The sequence below is a fragment of the Xenopus tropicalis genome, chromosome 2 (assembly GCF_000004195.4).
Source record: "Xenopus tropicalis strain Nigerian chromosome 2, UCB_Xtro_10.0, whole genome shotgun sequence".
NCBI classification, from domain to species: Eukaryota; Metazoa; Chordata; class Amphibia; order Anura; family Pipidae; genus Xenopus; species Xenopus tropicalis.
The window spans coordinates 151710958-151726132 of NC_030678.2; the positions used below are offsets into that span (position 1 = coordinate 151710958).

At 42.7% G+C, this 15175-nt stretch overlaps 1 long non-coding RNA gene across 1 annotated transcript; it reads left to right on the forward strand.

Annotated features, from left to right (window-relative positions):
• Positions 1 to 213: 213 nt before the first annotated feature.
• LOC116408713 lies at positions 214 to 4971 on the forward strand. Its single transcript, XR_004221173.1, has 3 exons — positions 214 to 486; positions 2626 to 2740; positions 4776 to 4971. It is a non-coding gene; the product is annotated as an uncharacterized LOC116408713 (long non-coding RNA).
• Positions 4972 to 15175: the final 10204 nt, after the last annotated feature.

The window sequence follows — 15175 nt, forward strand, 5'->3', positions numbered from 1 at the left end:
GTAAATATTGCTTTTATTAAATCTTTTCCCTTAAGCCACCATTTTGTGCTGGTCGCTGTGCTCCTTTAGAGATCAGCTGACAGGAAATAATGCAGCTCTAACTGTAACAGGAAGTAGTGTGGGAGTAAAAGACAGAACCCTGTCCATTGGCTGATGGGGCCTAACATGTATGTGTGCCCTTGGCTTGTTTGTGTGCCCCGTGAATCATATGATCCCAGGGGGCAGCCCTTAGAAAGAATACGTCTCACGCAATGAATTGTGCTTAGGTCCCACAGAATAGCAAGGGAAAAGCCAATAATGGAATAAACACCCCATTTCTTTGTCTGTTGAAGAGTTCAAAAGGGAATAAAGATACGTCAGTGACTCACCCCTTAACTTGTTGCATGGATGGAACATTCCGTGCATTGTTAAACCGAACATTTAGTGTCCCACGCAAGCCATGTGTAAGTGACATTTTGCATGGGGAAACGACAACTTTGGAGACAAGTGAGTGCACATTTTGTCTTTAAATATTTACATGAGGCTGATCTGTATATTCTCACAGCTAGCCATCCCGTGTGAAGGAGAAAACAAGTTATTCAGAAATACACCTTATTCATGAATTATATTGTCGTCCATTAAATATTGTGTAAAAGGCAAGAATGTGCCAGTGCATTATACTTCTCTAGATATAAGAAAAGAAAAGTTATATTTCTGGCTGATTTATTGAAAACTACTCCAAAAACCCTACTAGTCCCACCCATCTGTTCCACTGTCTGCTGCTCCTTTCCCAGGCTGTGTGGGGGAGCCGGTGGCACTCCGCCCTTGCACTGTAGGATAGGAACCAATCAGCTGCTAGTTGGGCCTGAATGACAAGTGAATTTCTTTACTTGTGCTAATGCAGGGCTGTGATTGGCTATCCCCTTTCTTCGGTGCTTCTGGTAGGGACCATTAGCCCCCCCCATTTAAAACCCAGACAGGGAATATAGCAAATCTATGCAAAGCCCCCAAAAAGGGGCAGTTGATAATGATAATGACCATTTTAGCCCAGACTGAAACCAGCACCAAATATTATTCCTGACAGAATTAGGGGGATTTATGTCTCCTAAAACACAGTAAATCACTACAGCCCCCCAACAATTCCATGATGCCAGATACATCAATTAACCCCATGTCACAAGGGTAATATTGAGTCCTGGATTTCTAATTTGTCTTCACTAAATTGTAACAGGTAATACGGTTTTAAATGTTCCCACAGTGGATGATGGTCACCCTAATGACATGGAGTTAGTTGCCGTTTCTGCGTTCTATGCCTTTTCTTTGCTCATGTAGTCTGTGTATTTTGCCACTTAAATGTCAAAAACAACCGTTTACCCACACCAACCTGGCTAGGGCTGGGGCCCACCGGCATGGCATTTCTCCTGGTGTCCCAGTGGGCCAGTCCGACCTTGCAGAACTACTTTTCTGTTAGTGATCTCGGTGACTCCAGTCTGACTAGTCGGACAAGAAGAATAAGTTATTTAAGCCCCTGGCCTGCCCTTCATCTGCCCCCGATCCGACCCAAACTAAAGCTGCCCATACACGCACCAATATTGTATGAAAAAAGGTTTTGTGCAATATTCAGTGCATGGAAAGTGGTTTGCTGAGGTGACCGATATCGCAAAAGCCTTGGATATTGGCCGTCTTGTCGATCGAGCAGGACAAAAGACTTTGATTGGGTACCATTAAAAAGGCGCCAAAGCTAAGTCATCCGTTTAGGGCTGAATTGTCGGGTAGACGGGTAGAATTCCAAATATCCTTGCTTTGGAATGAGATGTTTGACAAGAAGGTGTCCCCATACTTTTGGCCTCATTGTATATATGTAGGGCTTTTCCAGTTGATATTAAATAAAGGGGTACCAATTTCTTTAAGATGTTATTTTTAAAGCTTGTATTGTCTGCAGCACAAAGTTGCATCGTTCATAGGTTCCCAAGCATCTCTTTCCCATATTTTCTGGAACAGAGCAGTCAATGCTTCATTGAAAGCAAGAAAACTATCAATACTATGTTGCAATCTGCAATTAAGTTGAAATAAAATAAAAGAGCAACCCCCTGTGCTTGGGAAATTATATGGCAAACTTCCAGGCCTTTCTTGGACTACAGGTCCCACCATTCTTGGCCAGGGGACCTGGGGGTGAACATACATTAGTGACTATTTTCCTTAGCACATGATATTGGCACCATATGAAACCAATCAAATGTGATCCAATTCACTTGCTGGAAAAGAAATGAATGAACAGATATATTGCAGGACAATACGAGCATATAATCATATTGCCTTTTAGAGATGTCACAGGTTTAAGCTTCCCCTGGAGCAGGGATCTGTGGGAGTTAGAGTATGTGCTAATCTGTTTATGCTACAGTACATGTGTTTGGGTTGGCTTTGATGGATGCCCTATCCATACAGTTTCTGTATAACTGCAAATCACACACACGCCAGGTGTCAGTATTACAGTTCTTTCAAGCACAGAGCAGCATTAATAAGGTAAATCATACAGCAGCTTTCACAGTTATGATTAATATTTACAATACTTTGACACATGTTTATTGAATGTGCTGTTTCAGCAGACTTAGGAAAGCCATTTTTCTGTGTCCTGCTTATTTCTAGCTCAAAGAATTCCAATGCCGATTCCAAGAACCATCAAACAGGAGGGAGATGAAGAAAAAAATTGTCCTGACTAGCTACAATGTGCATTATTTGAGATATTCAGTTTAACTACAATGTACTGTATGTTATTATTAATATTCCATTTAACTGCGCATTATCAATGATATTCAATTTAAGAACAATGTATATTATCACTGATATTTATGTTGGCTACAATGTGCATTATTAATGATATATGCACTTCACTAAAATGTGAATTATTACTTAAATTGAGTTAGCTACAATGTGTATTATCACTAATATTCAGTTTAACTACAATGTACATTATTATTGATATTCAGTTTAACTACAATGTGCTAGATTATCACTAAAATTTAGTTTACCTACAATATACATCATCAAAGATATTTGTTGTCTGCTTTATGAACTGTTGTATTTCTTTTGCACTAGTAATGAATCTGTCTGATTGCATATAAAAAGGGATGTAAGTGCTCACAGGGGCACCAAGTACTTGCACCCATAGATGTGCCTTAGGGTGAAGACACACAGAGCTACTTAGTAGCAGCTACTTGTCACGGTTACTAAACCCCAGAAAATACCCTGCCATAGACAATAATGAGAATTGCCTCTGCTAAAACACAGGTAGAGACAATTATCAGTAAATGATCAGCATTGTCTCTTTCTGTAGCCGTGACAAGTAGCTGCTACTAGTAGCTCTGTGCGTCTTCACCCATGCCCAGATTATTTTTATTGGGCTAGTGGCTGTACAGTAAGGTTCATGCATAGCGCCATACTGCTTGTCTGAGCTTAGCCAAGGGCTAGACTCCACAGGAGATTTTGAACAGATTTTCTTGGTCAGTTTTTATCTGATCTTGTTATGCAACACCACACAACAGCACAAGATTTTGTTCCTGCATCTACATCCAACAGTCAGTGTATTTCAATGAGAAAACAAAGTCTGTCAGACACCGTCAGATTTTATTTCAGTTCCCTTCCAACAGGTGCACCATGTCAGAGGGCAAATCTTTCGTGCAGTTTACACATCAGATTTTGTATCATCCCATTATAGTTTGACCCATGTGACCATATCCAACTGGTTGGATGCGTTTTGTTGAGCCGACACCATGCAACAAAAAGTCCCGTAGAGTTTAGCCTAAAACTAGCAATACATTATCCCCTGTAGTTGTGTTGAAGGGCATGGAATAGCTAATCCAATTCATCAAGTGTGTGCAGGGACACATAGGCACTGGATTAGCACCTTTTGCTTAAAGGGGTAGTGCACATTTAACTTTTATGATGTTAAAAACTGCCCTATTCTCAGCATCGTTTTAACTGCTCTTAATTTTTTTTTTAATTATTCACCATTTCTGCTTCTTGTGAGCTTTCAAATGGGGGTCGCTGTCCCCAGAAGCCAAAAGACCTCTGTGAGGCTGCAATATTATTGCTGTTGTTATTGTGCCCCTTTAATTCAGCGCTGTCCTGCTTTTTCCATATAGTACACAGCTTATCCAATGCAAACCTTGTTCCCAGCCCAAATTGTTCATCGATATTATGATGCCATACAAAGAAGCTATTGTACCGAGGGGCCATATAAATCATATGGAGGGCGGCACCCAGCCTACAAACCACTAACTGTATAGCCCTTTGCTTAGAATAAGCTGTGTGTTGCTATTTAAAGCACAATAAATGAATAATAAACAAGGTGCAGTCTCCCATCAATCCAGACTTGCCAAGACAATACTCAGAATTTTGTTTTTCTGCCCTTTATGTGTTACGCGACATCTACAAGCTGATGAAAGCCGCAAACAAGTGTGTTATTATGGGGCATTCCTCATCTCTTAGTGTGTTTTGTCCAGACGGAGTAGGTTCTACCGTGAGCGACATTCATGTACAATGATGTCATGAAAGTGGGCGGAGCTGCTTGTATGGCCATATTGACAGATGGAATGCTGAATGAGAGAATGCAATAGACTGGCTAGCACTCCCACAATAAATAAACCTTTACTTCCTGCCGGTTTTGCAAACAATACTCACATATGAAGAATGCACCCAGTTAACCTGGTTTAGCAGAAAAAGGCACAATAAGTGCTAAAGGATGAGTATAGCACTGCATGGATATTGCTTATTTTAACTGTTGCTCTGACCCACAGAGCTGCTGATGGAATGGATATTGAGGAGAAGGCCGCCGTGCCAGCAGGCAGATACTTCTCTTTCATTGCAATGGACATGCTGCAGGGACCAAGGATGCCTAGATGCCATTCTCAGGTTATTGCCACTTGACATCATTGGCTGCTATATTAAATGTTCTTCCTGTGAAAATAAATGTGAAGGGCATTTGGATCACCACAGTGGACCATTCTGATCACAAGCCCCTGTATATAATATAGTGACAAATATGTTGATGTTACTTTGTTTTAATTGCTAATGACACCTCTACCAAATATATGGATCTCACTTTTCAGCATCTATTGACAAAAAAAAAATGACAATTTGGGGGACATGAGCGAAATAAAATGAAAATACCACACATTAAACACTTACCCTATATTTCCAAAAATAAGTGCAGTTGCGCTCCAGCACTTTCCCCTGCAGTCATTTGCACACTAAACCCTTCTCATTAAAGGGCAACGCTGCATGTAGTAGCACTTAGTACCACCTAGGCGATAGCGCCAGGGTTCCCTTTACACCCAGAATCAGTAGGTGCAGCAGAATTGGGCGCAGTTGTCATCCACTTGTTCCTTACTCCTGACCTACCCCATCTCTAAAATCACTGGAGGGGGTAGGGCAGGAACAAATATACAAATGAGCAATGACAGCTGGGCAGAAGGAGATTATGGGTCACATTCATTAAAGTAGGACAGGTCCGATTACAAAAAAATCATATTTTTTCTAAAGTTTACAACTTTTGCATATTTTCGTTAATTTGCAAGAATTTTTTTGTACTTTGCGACAATTTGTGCGACAAAATTTTATTTGTCGCACTGAATACGAAAGTTTCGGATTCAGGGTCGGACTGGGGATTGAAGGGCCCACCGGGGCTCCAGCCCCAGGGGCCCTGCAGGTGCCCGCACTGCACCGTTTCCCCCCCGTAGGGGCCCCCCTAACCCCCCTTGCAGGGCCCCCCACCCGACGTCCTCCCCTGAGCGTGTAAATTTAACGCGCATGGGGAGGAGTGGTTGGGCAGGGGGAGCGCAGGTAAGGGACGGGTCTGGGCCACCGGGACCCACTAGAGCCGGGGGCCCACCGGGTTTTTCCTGGTGTCCCGGCGGCCCAGTCCGACCCTGTTCGGATTCATTCAAGCTTCAATATGGTGACTTTCCTTGGGCCAGGTTGGAGCTGCAGAGTGCCATTGAGCCCTATGGGAGACTTTCCTTGGGCCGGGTTGGAGCTGCAGAGTGCCATTGAGCCCTATGGGAGACTTTCCTTGGGCCGGGTTGGAGCTGCAGGGTGCCATTGAGCCCTATGGGAGACTTTCCTTGGGCCGGGTTGGAGCTGCAGAGTGCCATTGAGCCCTATGGGAGACTTTCCTTGGGCCGGGTTGGAGCTGCAGGGTGCCATTGAGCCCTATGGGAGACTTTCCTTGGGCCAGGTTGAAGCTGCAGAGTGCCATTGAGCCCTATGGGAGACTTTCCTTGGGCTGGGTTGAAGCTGCAGAGTGCCATTGAGCCCTATGGGAGACTTTCCTTGGGCCGGGTTGGAGCTGCAGAGTGCCATTGAGCCCTATGAGAGACTTTCCTTGGGCCGGGTTGGAGCTGCAGAGTGCCATTGAGCCCTATGGGAGACTTTCCTTGGGCCGGGTTGGAGCTGCAGAGTGCCTTTGAGCCCTATGGGAGACTTTCCTTGGGCCGGGTTGGAGCTGCAGAGTGCCATTGAGCCCTATGAGAGACTTTCCTTGGGCCGGGTTGGAGCTGCAGAGTGCCATTGAGCCCTATGGGAGACTTTCCTTGGGCCAGGTTGGAGCTGCAGAGTGCCATTGAGCCCTATGAGAGACTTTCCTTGGGCCGGGTTGGAGCTGCAGGGTGCCATTGAGCCCTATGGGAGACTTTCCTTGGGCCGGGTTGGAGCTGCAGAGTGCCATTGAGCCCTATGGGAGACTTTCCTTGGGCTAGGTTGGAGCTGCAGAGTGCCATTGAGCCCTATGGGTGACTTTCCTTTGGCCGGGTTGGAGCTGCAGAGTGCCATTGAGTCCTATGGGAGGCTTTCCTTGGGCCGGGTTGGAGCTGCAGAGTGCCATTGAGCCCTATGGGAGGCTTTCCTTGGGCCGGGTTGGAGCTGCAGAGTGCCATTGAGCCCTATGGGAGACTTTCCTTGGGCCGGGTTGGAGCTGCAGAGTGCCATTGAGTCCTATGGGAGGCTTTCCTTGGGCCGGGTTGGAGCTGCAGAGTGCCATTGAGCCCTATGGGAGACTTTCCTTGGGCCGGGTTGGAGCTGCAGAGTGCCATTGAGCCCTATGGGAGACTTTCCTTGGGCCGGGTTGGAGCTGCAGAGTGCCATTGAGCCCTATGGGAGACTTTCCTTGGGCCGGGTTGGAGCTGCAGAGTGCCTTTGAGCCCTATGGGAGACTTTCCTTGGCAGGCCCGGATTTGTGGAAAGGCAGAAGTTTAGGGGCGGCATGCCGCCCCGCCGCAAGAAAATTTTTAAATTTGGCTCCCATACGGAGCAGTGGGGACCTCTTCTTAGCAACTTTTGTCGGTCACCCTTTCGGGGGTTGTTTGTTTTTCCTTTTTCACTTTTGCACTTTGGGCGAAACGAAGCACGCTTGGGCTTCAATAGAAAAAGATAAAATGATAATTATGTTTAATGTTACAAATACAAATCGCAGTTTATGTTTGAAGTTACGTGTGATGTTTGATTTCACCAATTTAATTTCATTGGTTTATATTTAAGCTGTTGCCATTCTCACACATTTAATGCCAGTGTCCCCAAACTTTTGACAGTTCATCACTGGGGAAAAAAGGTTAGGAAAAGTGGGTGGAGCCACCAACAGCCAATCTGTTTCCAACCATTAAATTTCACTGGTTTATATTTAAACTGATGCCATTATTTAAGTATTAATTCCAGTCCCCAAACTTTGCGTTTTGGCCAATCAGATTTCATCCATTGAATTTCATTAGTTTAAATTTAAAATGCTTTCATTCTTGCACTATTTATGCCAGGTGCCCAAACTTTGCAGTTTGTCACTGGGTGACTTCCACTCAGGATTAGAAAAAGTGGGCACACCCATCAACCACCAATCACAATTCACCTGTTGACTTTTATTGGTTCAAATTTAAACTGCTGCCGTTCTTTAACTATTAATCCTGGGGTCCCTAAACTTTGCAGAGTTAGTCACTGGGTAACTGCAGTTCCAGGTCAGAAAAAAAAGTGGGCGGAGCCACCAACCACCAATCAGATGTCACTCATTCAGTGGGGAAATTTAAATTGCTGCCATTCAGACACTATTAAAATTAGGGTCCCCAAACTTTTGCAAAACTTCACGTTTTTCAAACCAACATGACGTTTGTTGTCAAACTTCCCTTTCTAGTTCACTCTACCATTTAATTAATTTAATATTGGTGTGTAGGTGCCATCTCAGTGCATTGTGCCTGAGTCTGAGCTTTCAGAAGGAGCCAGCGCTACACATTAGAACTGCTTTCAGGTAACCTATTGTTTCTCCTACTCCCATGTAACTGGAGGAGTCCCAAGCCAGACTTGGATTTCTTACTATTGAGTGTTATTCTGATACCTACTGGGAGCTGCTATCTTGCTCCCTTCCCATTGTTCTGCTGATCGGCTGCTGTGAGGGGGGGGATATCACTCCAACTTGCAGCGCAGCAGTAAAGTGTGACTGAAGTTTATCAGAGCACAGGTCACATGGTTGTAGCACTCTGGGAAATGAAGAACATGTGTAGATCCATTGGAAATTTCAAAATTAAATATAAAAAAATCTGTGAAAACATGTTTTCCCATGTATTCCTTTAAAGAGATAGTGACCCCAAAAATTAAACTTTTTTTTTTTTTTACATCTGTCATAACAGTGCCTCTGCATGCTACCTATAATGTTGTCCTAAAAGTATTTGCCCGATGATCCCCCATGTCCCTCTATGTGGATGGATGCAGTATTTGTGCAGAGGGAGGCGTTACCATTAGAAGCTGTAACTGACAGGCTGAGAAGGGACAGTGTGGTTGGCACAACAGTCAGGTTTAGGGACTTCAAGTAACAAAACTTACATGATTTTTACCCTAAAACCGATTCATTTGACTCAAATGTACACGTTATTTTTACATTCAAATAAAATGCATTCCAATAATGTCCCTTTATTAATCGTTTGGGTCAGTTTTCTGTAACTCCATGGCTACCGAAACAAATAAAGTACTCTCTGGCATTAAAAGGGCATTAACTTGTGCAACTAAACTGGTAGAAAGGATGGAACAATGAAATAACGAGGATCTGGAACCTGCACTGTACACCCGCCATTCATCAGATATTAAGCTCAGTGTTAACTTTGCACTCTGCATTTATTGTGCCAATTAAAACTGCTCAGCACTGACACCCCTCAGAGGACTTCTATACTGACATAAATGCAGCTTGCACCCATTAACAGGTGGTGAAAAGTATTTTAGCACAGACAGTGTAAACTTTTGTGGCCAATGACGGCAGGCACAATGAGGTTTGATTTCAGAAAAAACTTAATTTCGTAAAAAATGCCTACTTGCACCTATTGCTTGCATTTGGCACTTTATATCCATTTGTAGCCATGATGGGGTTCTTAATATTTTTCTCTGAATAACTCGTGAAGTAGAAATGTGAGTAACCTGGGGATGTTAATGTAACCCAAGTTCTGATGTAGGCTTCATGTTGGGGCCCCATACAACTTATTTGTCTGGTGCCCCCTCATGAACACAAGTGTGGATTTTCAATAAGGCTAGGGGAGTTATGTTATAGTGCCAGGGCCTGAATATCTGCCATCAGTACCCACTGCTTCTCATGCCATATAATGTGCTGGTTTTGTAAATATAGACTGCATTTGACTGTATATAATGTGCCTGGGATGTCAGTGCCCACTGCCTTTCTCTCTATAAAACTAAAACACATTTAAGTTAACTGATCCCAAGCACAAATGGATTGAGAACCCCTCACAGAAGTGCATGTATGAATACTTTTACATCCTAAGAATTTTTGGGTGAAAAAGCACTCCCACTATATCCCTGGATGTCAGTGGGAACCACAAGAGGTAGTTGGGGGGTTCATTTTTACGCCAGCAGCAAATCTCACATTAGCTTTTGGTCAGTCTATTTTAGTATGGCTGATCTTTAGCCTCCCCAAACAAAAAAGTCACTCTCCGCCTATGTAGACTAAGATGCTTAAACTTCTTTTACTTGATTACCTTGATTTCCATTGTTCCATTAGGAAAGCTCATAAGGGCTCTTCATATCTGCAGCTTAGGCAACGCACAGGGGGAAATTTCTGTGTAGTGTGGACTCTGGAAGGGTCATAAAAATTAAAGTTTAGTCTAGCAATCCATATAAGCCAGTCATCAGGGAGCATTGGATCACACATGTTTGATATCTGATTGGTCACTTTGGTTTATAAGACCTAGCACAAACATTGCAAAATTTTAAGTCCTATATTGTCATCTGATTAGTCTAGAATGAGAAGCCACATTGTATTGTATTGAATTAACCACATTGTATTAGCCCAAATCAAAATGCCTAAGCTTGCAAATACTAACCTTCTACTGCATATCTGCTCCGTTTTCTCCCCTCTGCTCTGTTATGCATTTGACTATAAATCTTTTTTATCAGTTTTCCTTCACCTTTATATTTGTAAGGAAACAGAAACCACTTGAAAAAATGGGCCACTAAGTGCTGCCCTGTAAGTGCAGATATTCTTCAGTATAAAGCCATTCAGTCATTTAAGCACTTGGTTTTTTGGATTGGAATTGATGGGGTTTCTCCTCCCATGCATGACAACCTGAACTAGGTGACATTTCCACCTAGACATTCTCAGTCGCCTCCGTGAGCTATACACAAGCATTCTCTTCACACAAGGGAAGCACTTGAATAACTGGTGGGAAGCCTTTGCCTTCAACCAAACTATACGCCTGATTTTTTATTCTGTGTCAAGTCACAGAAAATTCAGATACATTCATTTTAAAAATCTAAATTGAGCTTATTCTTTTATAAGAAGTGCAAGGTAGGCCAGTTAAGTTGGATTCAGGGGGGCTGGTTGAGAATTTTGGGAAAAGCAATTTGGGTCAAATGGAAGATCCTACCTTGGACATCCCAAAGCTAAGAAGTGGTATTATTCAGTTTTGGATTTTGCAGCTAGGTTATTTTTTGTATTACTTTTCCAGCTGACTGGAACCAGCAAACATTTCTGCTTTCCCATCAAGGATTCAATTAGCAAAGGCCCATGAAGGGTACAAGTGCTATGTCTTAAACCCTCAAATGCTGAGCACCTAATAGACCAGATCCCTTAGCAAGAATAAATATATCTAATTTGGACTTGATCTTGGTCTAAACCAGTACTTCTAAAACTGTAAGACCCACATTTCTGGTAAGGCCTGATATACTGATATATTTTTAAATTGTAATCAGATTGTGACCAGTGTACCAGTTGTTTTTTGTATGTAATCTATGTATTCTATATATACAACTAAATACATGTTGTTAATAATGGTAATTGGTAATTCCCATAAATGGTTAATATACTTTTTTCAAGAATGTTTTGTATGGGAGAGAACATTAGCTGCACACCATAACAGAATGGAATACACAACATGAATGTGTTTTGTTTTTAGCCTTAGAGTCAATGAAACAAGTTTGTAAATAGTAAAACCATTCACTGGTCCTTACTGTTGTGCCAAGGGCCAGTTTTTGCTGTCTAAGCTTCTCCTGGTCATATATATATATATATATATATATATATATATAGCTTAGGGACATCATCAGTTATAATTGAGCTTAGTGATATAATTTGTGTCATGACTCACTGAAGCGCCTATGAAATAAAAAATAATGTACCCCTCTTGTAAAATATGTTAAGTTTCCTAGAATCATCCCATCAATAAATACCAGGATGTCTTTGTTGATCCCTTCCAAGCTCTTCACTAGATATATGTACCATGCTCCATAATATGATGTTACTAACATCAAGGGCAAAATCAAAATGATTTTATTAGTATATTTGTGGCACAGATTGTATATCATTAATAAACAGCAATCATTGAATGACAAACAATGTACAAATGAATAGCTAGAGATTGTATACCCCTGAGCTCAGTTCTACCTGAGTTTCTCCACAGGCAGAATTATTCCATTGTGGCAAAATTATGACTCAGCTGCATATCACATGTATAAGTGAGTAGCCACCAAAGCTTCAGAGTGCATTGCTAATGGCAAGGCAAGTGGCATTGCTAAGGGCAAGGCAAGTGGCATTGCTAAGGGCAAGACTAATGGTGGCTATGTATATCTGGGGTGCGGAACCTATGCAATGGGATTTTTCCCTTTTATTAAGGCAGAAACATATGCCCTTCTGAAGTGAATTCCGAGAGGTTTTTGTTCATTATCATGCCATGCCTCATCCTTGCTTAATTACTTCATTACAACTGCGCTGCCCAAGCATGATATATAAAAACTGTAGTTTCCCCAAAAATACAGGGATGTTGATGTCTCTTAAGACAGTGTCAGAGTTGGAGATAAGGGAACTCAGAAAAAAATCACAACATAACTAAGGGATATGGAACGTTATAATATGGAACATATTACTGGAAATGGGTCTCACCTCCAGAATTACAACTTGCAGCCCTATGTTGTTGGTGGGATGCTGGAAGTTGGGAGCCTGGCATTTCAAGTACACAGAGGTCCAAACACCAGACCACTACACAGTGACTGTCAATGGCATCTTACAGCAGCCCCTAGATGGCACAAAACGCATAAGGCTTTACTGCACTCTGTAAAGGTGTAGATAGTTTTCAATAAATACATTTAAGCAGTATTTTTTACACTACAGTCCAGTTGAAGATCTGGGTCATGTGCAACTGGACGTACTGAGGTAAAGATTTCCATTGGTCATCTTGTGTTCCAATTGTTTAGGTGTTAGGCCAGTCACATGTATGGCCACCTTAAAGAACAAATGCTTGTACATAACAAGCTAAAAAAAAAGGCAAAAGACCTATTCTCAGCATCTTATTTTACATGGGCGTATATTTCATTATGTCTCTGGGAAAAACACATTTTTTTGAGTTGTTTCAGTTGTTGTTTCCATGGTGTCCAAAGAATCCTATACATCTCACATCGATCAGTCTCAAAAATGGAAATTGCAGAAATTTTGACAAAACGTTGTGCTTCCTTGAAGATTGGGACTGCTCTAATTTCAAAGCCCGCTCTGTAATAATCACACCTTTCATTATGTATTTACTGAGACTCTGCCACTGCAACCATAAATCAGACTTCAGAAATATGTTGCACTATTTACCTCTACATAATAAGTGCAGTGCTGCAGATTTGGTTTTGTAAGATTAACCTCTTAACTGCTGGGCATGGAGCAAACACTATACAATAGCACCAAAGCCCACTTTTGCTCTATTTCAAGTGCTAAATATCTTGTTGATAATTGAATTGGTCATCAGGCAGTAAGTGATTGTGTAGCTCTGCCTAGCATTGCCCAAACATAGGCAGGGCCAGAAGTAGGGATAGGCAGAAGCAGTATGTGCCTAGGGTGCCATGGTGGGGGACGTTACCTATAAACATACCTTTATAAATCCATGGGGCACGGGGCAGCATCAGCGAAACAGTTGCAGAGGAAGGTAGGGAAAATTAACAAGGGGGGGCACTTGCCTTGGGCACCCTTCTGCATTGGCTTGATTCTGAACATGGGACAAGAGGGGGTATTATGCTAAGTTGGTAGCTCACCAAGTGTGAGGTGGGATCCAGCTCCACGTGCACTAGACTTTCACAAAAGGGTGATGACCATGAATAAAACCAAGTTGAACAGGCCCATGTTTGCACCAATGTAGAATTGTTTCTATTATTGCAGATCTTTCTTGTTCTGCCATGTCATTGGATAATTATCTGTTTGGCTAGTGTCACACCAGGCAGGAGAATCTGCCCCTACGCTCCTACCATCTTTCTAATGTGCCTCCACCTGGACCCACTGCCTGGGTGCACATACACGGAGCCGATATTGGGCACGAAAATGCATACTTGAGTGTTTCTGAGCTGAAATCTGCTCCATGTGCCCAGCAAAGGGGTTCCAGGAGCAGGCACATCAGAAAGCAGTTAGGGAAATAGCATTACACCCACGTATTGAAGGGATGGATCCTATTATACAACCGTGGATATTTGTAGATCTCTTGGGCCATCTGTGAGGCTTTAGATTACCCTTAGTGCTCTGGCACACGAGGAGATTTGTCGCCGGCGATTTTTAAAAGAGCGATTTGGCGACAAGACGAGCGACAAGACGCCAATGCTAAATCAATGGAAATCGCCAGCGTCAAAACATACGAGGCTACTTCAAATCGCCTGCTGTTTCAAATCGCACACAGACCCTTTTCTGAGCGACTTGAGTAAACATGAGGGGGGGTAACTGTTGAGTGGTACCATGGGTAGCAGATTGCCTGGAGCTCAGCTAGCATGAATCTCTTCGTGGGTATTGCCGTGGCGACTTGTCGCCAAAGCGCCATGGGGAAAAACGCAGGTGACAAATCTCCTCATGTGCCAGAGCCCTTAAAGGGCCTCATTCAGGCCCCATCCTCAAGTTGTTGGCACCTGACAATGTTTTTACCTTTTCAATTCTTTTATCTGATAAAAGTAAAGATACTGAACCTGTGTTACCAGGTTACCTTTTATGACATCTGTTTAATCAAGCATAGAAAGTCTGCATTGAGCATTAGAACCCTTCCTTGTCCCCAAAGCTCAAAGACTTTCCTTATCTCTGTCAATGATTAAAGATACTATAGTCACACTTCTCTCACACCTCCTGGCACTTTCAGTGGCCCTGTATATTAAAGGGGACCTGTCACCCACACATGAAAAGCTGTATAATAAAAGTCCTTTAAAAGATAAACATGAATCCAAATTTTTTTTTTAATTAAATCATTCATACCTGTTATAAATGTATTTAAAAATCTGAGATGTCAATCATATATTGCCTGCCCTGCCTCTATGCCTGAGGCATAGAGGCGGGGCAGGCAATATATGATTGACATCTCAGATTTTTAATTACAATTACTTTAACTTTCCATTCAGCACTTCCTAGATATCACCTAGATGGTAAATGCATAAGATTTTGGGGTGATACAAAATGGTGCCTGCCTGGTGCACACAACGTCCCCTATCTGGCCCTCCCTCCCCTGGGCCCCTCCAGACCACAGGTTCTGCTTCCTTTATAGTTATGCCATCCATCCTTACGTCTCCCATGGGACTATAAATAACCTATACCATTTGGCGCTACTAGTCCTAGAACACCTTGGCCTGTCTGCCATAACCCTTTGGTCTATGACAGGGCTGTCCAACTGGAGGCCCACCAAAGGACTGGAGCCCCCCCCCAGTCTATAGTATAGTCATA